The 6565-nt window shown below is 37.8% G+C and overlaps 1 non-coding gene and 1 pseudogene across 1 annotated transcript; one reads left to right on the top strand and one right to left on the bottom strand.

The window, feature by feature from the left end:
* Window positions 357-6565, bottom strand: part of LOC109944200 (50S ribosomal protein L2, chloroplastic-like) — a 53900-nt pseudogene continuing 47691 nt past the window's right edge.
* On the top strand, window positions 5719-5790 carry TRNAT-GGU (transfer RNA threonine (anticodon GGU)). Its single transcript has one exon. It is a non-coding gene; the product is annotated as a tRNA-Thr (tRNA).

The raw sequence follows: 6565 nt of genomic DNA, 5'->3' as shown, positions 1-6565 counted from the left end.
ACCCAAACACCTCAGATAGAGGTAGGAATTTGTCGAACGAACCACACTCCTTCGTAGACGTCAGGAGTCCATTGATGAAAAGGGGCTGGGGAAAGCTTGAACCCAAGTCCTACTGAGTCTTCCTCTGAGTCTTCTTCTGAGTCTTCTTCTAAAGTCCCATATTCCTTCTCTGAGCCATCTTCAGAGCTCCCATATTCTTCTTCTGATTCTTCCTCTAGGATTTCATATTCGCCCTCTCCCTCTCGAGTCCTATATTTGTTCTCTAGGCTCCCATATTCTTCCTCTGAGTCTTTCTCTAGAGTCCTATATTCGTCCTCTAGGATCCCAACGAGCTACAAAAGGATTCGTTTTTTTTCGTGTCACAGCTGATTACTCCTTTTTTTCATTTTAAAGAGTGGCATCCTATGTCCACTATCTCGATCGAGGTATGGAGGTCAGAATAAATAGAATAATAATGAATGGAAAAAAGAGAAAATCCTTTAGCTGGATAAGGGGCGGATGTAGCCAAGTGGATCAAGGCAGTGGATTGTGAATCCACCATGCGCGGGTTCAATTCCCGTCGTTCGCCCATCGCATTATTGCAAATTCCAAAAATGCAATTTTCCATATTCCTAGTTACGTATTTACTTACGGCGACGAAGAATAAAACTATCACTATATTTTTTCCTTTTCCTAGTTCTTCTTCCAAGCGCAGGATAACCCCAAGGGGTTGTGGGTTTTTTTCTACCAATGGGGGCTTTCCCTTCACCACCCCCATGGGGGTGGTCCACAGGGTTCATAACTACCCCTCTTACTACGGGGCGTTTACCTAGCCAACACTTAGATCCGGCTCTACCCAAACTTTTTTGGTTCACCCCAACATTACCCACTTGTCCGACTGTTGCTAAGCAGTTTTGGGATACCAAACGGACCTCCCCAGATGGTAATCTTAAAGTGGCCAATTTACCCTCTTTTGCAATCAGTTTCGCTACAGCACCTGCTGCTCTAGCTAATTGCCCACCCCTTCCACGTGTGATTTCTATGTTATGTATGGCCGTGCCTAAGGGCATATCGGTTGAAGTAGATTCTTCTTTTTTCTCAAAAAACCCCTTCCCAAACTGTACAAGCTTCTTCCAAAGCATACGGCTTTCTAGATGTATATGACGATCTCTAGACAGATGGATCTTATATGAATCGTATGATGAAGTACCACATGAGTGGATATATAGAAAAGGAATCCAAATCCACCGAATCGCTCATGTTATGATCTTCTACATCCTAGGTCTCCGCGTTCTGTCATCTGGCTTATGTTCTTCATGTAGCATTCAGATCGAATGACTCTATGAAATTACGTCGATACTTCCACATATTATGGGTAACGTAGGAGACATCCCTATTTTCACCCGGGGGTCTTAATTACCACTGCTTAACTTTCAATTCGCCTCTGACCATCAAATTAAATGTGAATAACCCGTCCTCCTCTCTTTGAAACAAGGGGCGCTTCCGGTTCTGTGCGTGCTTCAAACAATTTTGTCTTCTCCATATTACCATATCTCTAGAGTCAATAATTTTCTATGAGGAACTACTGAACTCAATCACTTGCTGCCGTTACTCAACAGTTTTCTGTTGAGGTCTATCCCGTAGAGGTAGTCAAATTGGATCAGTGATCGATTTCTAGGTTTCGTCGTAAACCTAATTGGTTACTTCCAATTACGTAAATCAATAGTTCAAACCGCACTCAAAGGTAGGGCATTTCCCATTGATATAGGAACTTTTGTACCAGAAACAATAGTATCTCCAATTATAGCCCCTCTGGGATGTAAAATATATCTCTTCTCACCATCCCCATAGTGTATGAGACAAATGTATGCATTTCGATTAGGGTCGTATTCTATGGTTATGATTCTACCAGATATGTCTTTTTGATTCCGTCGAAAATCGATTTTACGGTATAGGCGCTTATGACCTCCCCCTCTATGCCTTGCGGTAATGATTCCTCTGGCATTACGACCTTTACCACAATGGTGCCGTCCATGGATCAATTTATTTCGTGGATTGGATTTCACTTGCCTGTCTATGGTTCCCTTGCGTGTGCTCGGGATAGGTGTTTTGTATAAATGTTTCGCCGTATTATTAAGTATTCTCCTTTAGTTCGTTTCTCTATCTAGAAGTGGAATAGAATAACCCGGTTGAAGGGTAATGATCATACGTCTGTAATGCATTGTATGTCCCAGAATAGGTCCCATTCTTCTACCCTTTCCGGGTAGTCGATGGCTATTCACAGCTACTACCTTAACACCAAAGAAGAGTTCGACCCAATGCTTTATTTCTGTCTTAGTGAATCCCGATTCGACATTAAAAGTATATTGATTCTTTCCCAATAAACGAAGACTCTTTTCTGTAAATACTGCGTATTTGATTCCATCCATAAATCGACTTTCCCCCCTATGCTCTGAGTTCCAGTATCGATAAGAATTCGAGTTCTTATTGTTCTTATGTTATGGTATGAATATACCATACCAATTCGTTATGTATGGATGATGGATGAGATTCCATGGATAGAGAGCCAATTCCAATAGACCGTTCCCGTTCGCGTGCATCCAGCAGGAATTGAACCCGCAAATTTACCAATTATGAGTTGGGCGCTTTAACCATTCAGCCATGGATGCTTAACAGGGATCATCGTACATCGTAAATAACCAATTTTCATATAGAAAGACATATCATAGAAAAATGAAATCGAAAATATTCGGAGATGGCAAATATTCGGAGATGACTATGAAAACACCTCTCCGGATCCTCGAATTGAAAGAGAGACTGAGAGGGATCAAGAATCCTAATTCTCGCTATTTGGAATGGATCCAATTCTATTGAGTCTGACCCATAGTGATCATTTCTCTTTAGCAAAGAATGACCTTGGTTATCAAAGGATTGAACAACCGAGATCCATTTACTTATGATACCTAGTTGACATTGCTAACAAGGATCTAATGAATTATGAGTTTAATAGATTCTCTTTAGCAGAAAGACGTATATTCCTTGCTCATTATCAGACAATCACTTATTCCCAAACCTCGTGTGGGGCTAATCGTTTTCATTTACCATCTCATGGAAAACCCTTTTCGTTCCGCTTAGCCCTATCGGGTATTTTAGTGATAGGTTCTATAGGAACTGGACAATCCTATTTGGTCAAATACCTAACGAAAAATTCCTATTTTCCTTTCATTAAGGTACGAGGGCTTCTTATTCCACAAGAACGAAAGCACCTTTTCATTCTTTCATATACTAGGGGTTTTTACTTGGAAAAGACAATGTTCCATACTAAAGGATTCGGGTCCATAACCACGAGTTCCAGTGCACTAGATCTTGTAGCACTTAGCAACGAGGCCCTATCACATAAAAAAAAGAATAGATAAGACGATATTCGCCCTCCCCCTACATATTTGATTTCTTCTCCTATACAAAAACCAGCAAGACCTACTCCATTGGTAATTCCATCAATGACACCTTTATCAAAAAAATGCGTTAGTTCGGCTAATCTTCTTATACCTAGGATAAAAACCCTAGTATAGAAAAAATCCCGTTTCATGAGGATAGACAAAAGTATTTTTAGCCCCAAAGGGAGTACTAAAGGATCCTATCTTATTTCTTGTATTAGCAGGAATTTTTGGTATATTTTGTGAAAAAAAAGAAACTCCACTCTTCATTGTTGATAAAACAAAATCCCTATTGACTCCTTTGGATATACTTTTTCCCCATAAGGATATTGAATACAACGAACCTTCTTTAGTACTACTGTAATTTTGAAAATGAACACGCAAATACCCATCAAAAGTAAGTAAATATATCCGAAACATATAAAATGCAGTTAATCCTGCAGTAAAAGAGGCTATTATTCCAAAAAAGGGTGAATACAACCAACTATTACTAAGGATTTCATCTTTGGACCAGAAGCAAGCAAGAGGTGGAATACCACAAAGAGAAAGTGTACCACATAAAAAAGTAGTTCTTGTAATTGGAACATATTTTCTTAAACCACCCATAAGAACCATATTCTGACTTTTATCTGGTGAATATCCAACAAGAGGTTCCATTGAATGAATAACGGATCCGGATCCTAAGAACAATAAAGCTTTCGAATAAGCATGAGTGATCAAATGGAATAAAGCAGCTTGATAAGAACCTATACCTAGAGCTAACATCATATAACCCAATTGAGACATTGTAGAATAGGCTAAGCTTCTTTTAATATCTCTCTGAGCAAGAGCTAAAGTGGCTCCTAAGAAGAGTGTTATTGTACCTATTAAAGAAATGAAACTCATTATCCAGGGTAGGGATATGAAAAGAGGAAGAAGTCTAGCTAGAAGAAAAATCCCCGCAGCAACCATAGTTGCTGAAAAAGGGGGGAGGTGCAAGAGACTGATTCGGACTTCTTGCAGAGTGGAACAATGCAGTATCAGACACGAGATATATCTTTCAAAGAAGAAGGCTTTTTTCGAATAAGCCAATTGATTTGGGACCTTCGGATCCATTCTTTTTCCTATTCAAAGATCAGGCCTTTGTCTCTGTGTTTTCACGTCGAGAATTCTTTGCAGATGAAGATGAAGAGATGGCAAAGCGGCTTAGTACCAGTACCTGGAGAAAAAAGCCTCCTAAACATATGGCTAGCAACTGGTTCACCAGGAGTACGCAAGAAAGGCAAAAGCACTACGAATTATTGATTTAGGAGGCAGTAGTATAATTTTGATACTCTGCAGTATAAATTCGACTCCCAACCCTTTTTTTTAGAATAAAATTGTTGATAAAACTCCAACATAGTTTGTTCCAAATCCACTATAATCCTTGTAGAATAGTCAAGTACCCCATTTCCAAGGGGTACCTGTTGAAAATCGTTTCAACAAATCCGTCCAAAACTTTTTAAGAAAAATGAAAAAGTTTTGAACTCGAAAGTTTTTCCAAAAGATGCCTGCTAAAAATTGTTTCAATCTCTCACCAAAACAGATAAGAAGTATATCACTGAAAATTACTATCCAGCCATAGGGGTATATGAAGAGCGCAAATTCCTTTATACCCCACCCAATTAGAATTAGGGGAAATAAAACATAAATGGAGAAAGTTCTCATCATAAGATCAGCCAATAGAAGAAAAAAGTCCCTAATTCTGCAGAACATTCTGAGCACGTGAAAAGTGAATAGCCTAAAGATAAAAAAAAGTTTATCATTTTTTTAACAGCAGTTCTTATTGCCCCTTTGGCCTTTTTGGCCCATTGTTGTATCCGATTCAACAATTGATACATATTTGTTCTCTTCTTAACAAAAAAAATGGAACTTCCGGACTTTGGTTTGGTGAGTCGTACGAGATCGTGTTTACATACCTATGAACTTAGCCTCTTCAAGTGTATCCGATATATATAATAATTTTTGGGTGTGTCAATTCTCTGTTCATGTATTTTATTATACATGATATGTATATGTATTTATTTATATAATAATAAATACCTATACTTTGTGCAAGTGATAAGAGATAATATGAAAGATTTTCTTATTTTTCTTAATTTTCTCAAGATTTTAAACCTCGCCATAAATAAACTTCGATATCTCGATCTCGATATATAGAAAAGAAAATCTCTACATATCTCTATATATACATATATTATGTACATTAATATATACATGTAATATGTACATTATGCAGTAGACCCATAATGGTAAATGAAAGTGGCTAATTATTGAATAAAAAGCCCTTTTAACTCAGTGGTAGAGTAATGCCATGGTAAGGCATAAGTAATCGGTTCAAATCCGATAAAGGGCTTTTCGCTTAGTGGTAGAATAATGCCTTGGTAAGACAGAAGTCATCGGTTCGAATCCGATAAAGTACTTTTCTACTAAATTCATTCATTTCTTTTTTGAAAATGTCTCCATTTTTTTTTGCAATTTTATGACTTAGTTTAGTGCGAGATGCCCACATTTTTGGTCTGAACACTAAACGAAGCACAGAGTTAAAATTACAAAAAAAATGAAATTGGACTCTTTTTCCTGTTATAGCAATCAATACCTGTACTGAACTAATTTAGATTCCTTTTTATTAGTCTATTCGTATTCTATACCCTTTAAACGAATTTCCTTAACCTTAAAAAGCTTAAAAGTAGGGGATGATCCGTGAATTAACCTAACCATCAACTAAAAAAAATCCTATGAAAGCATAACAGAAAAGTAGTAAAGACTCTTTTCTTTGATCTAGTTCGAAGAGTATATTGACAATTCCAAAAAACTGCTCATACTATCATTCCAATCCTCAATTCTCCTTTCGAGATTCGGCGATAGTGAATCAATTGAACGCGCTTCGAAGATTTGTTCTACTTTTGGAAGACCTTACGTTATATCACTGGATCTCGATTTAAAGAGATGCGGCAATCTTAAAGAGAAAATTATCTACCTTGCAAAGATATCTCGGCGGGATCAAATATATGACGAGGTTGCCTGACATTGTGATCGTCCTTGATCAGCAAAAAGAGTATATAGCTCTTCAGGAATGTGCCATTTTGGGGATTCCTACTATTTCTTTAGTCGATACAAATTGTGACCCA

This window comes from Zea mays, chromosome 2, assembly GCF_902167145.1.
Source record: "Zea mays cultivar B73 chromosome 2, Zm-B73-REFERENCE-NAM-5.0, whole genome shotgun sequence".
In the NCBI taxonomy this organism is placed as follows: domain Eukaryota; kingdom Viridiplantae; phylum Streptophyta; class Magnoliopsida; order Poales; family Poaceae; genus Zea; species Zea mays.
This window is presented reverse-complemented; position numbering and strand designations above follow the sequence as displayed.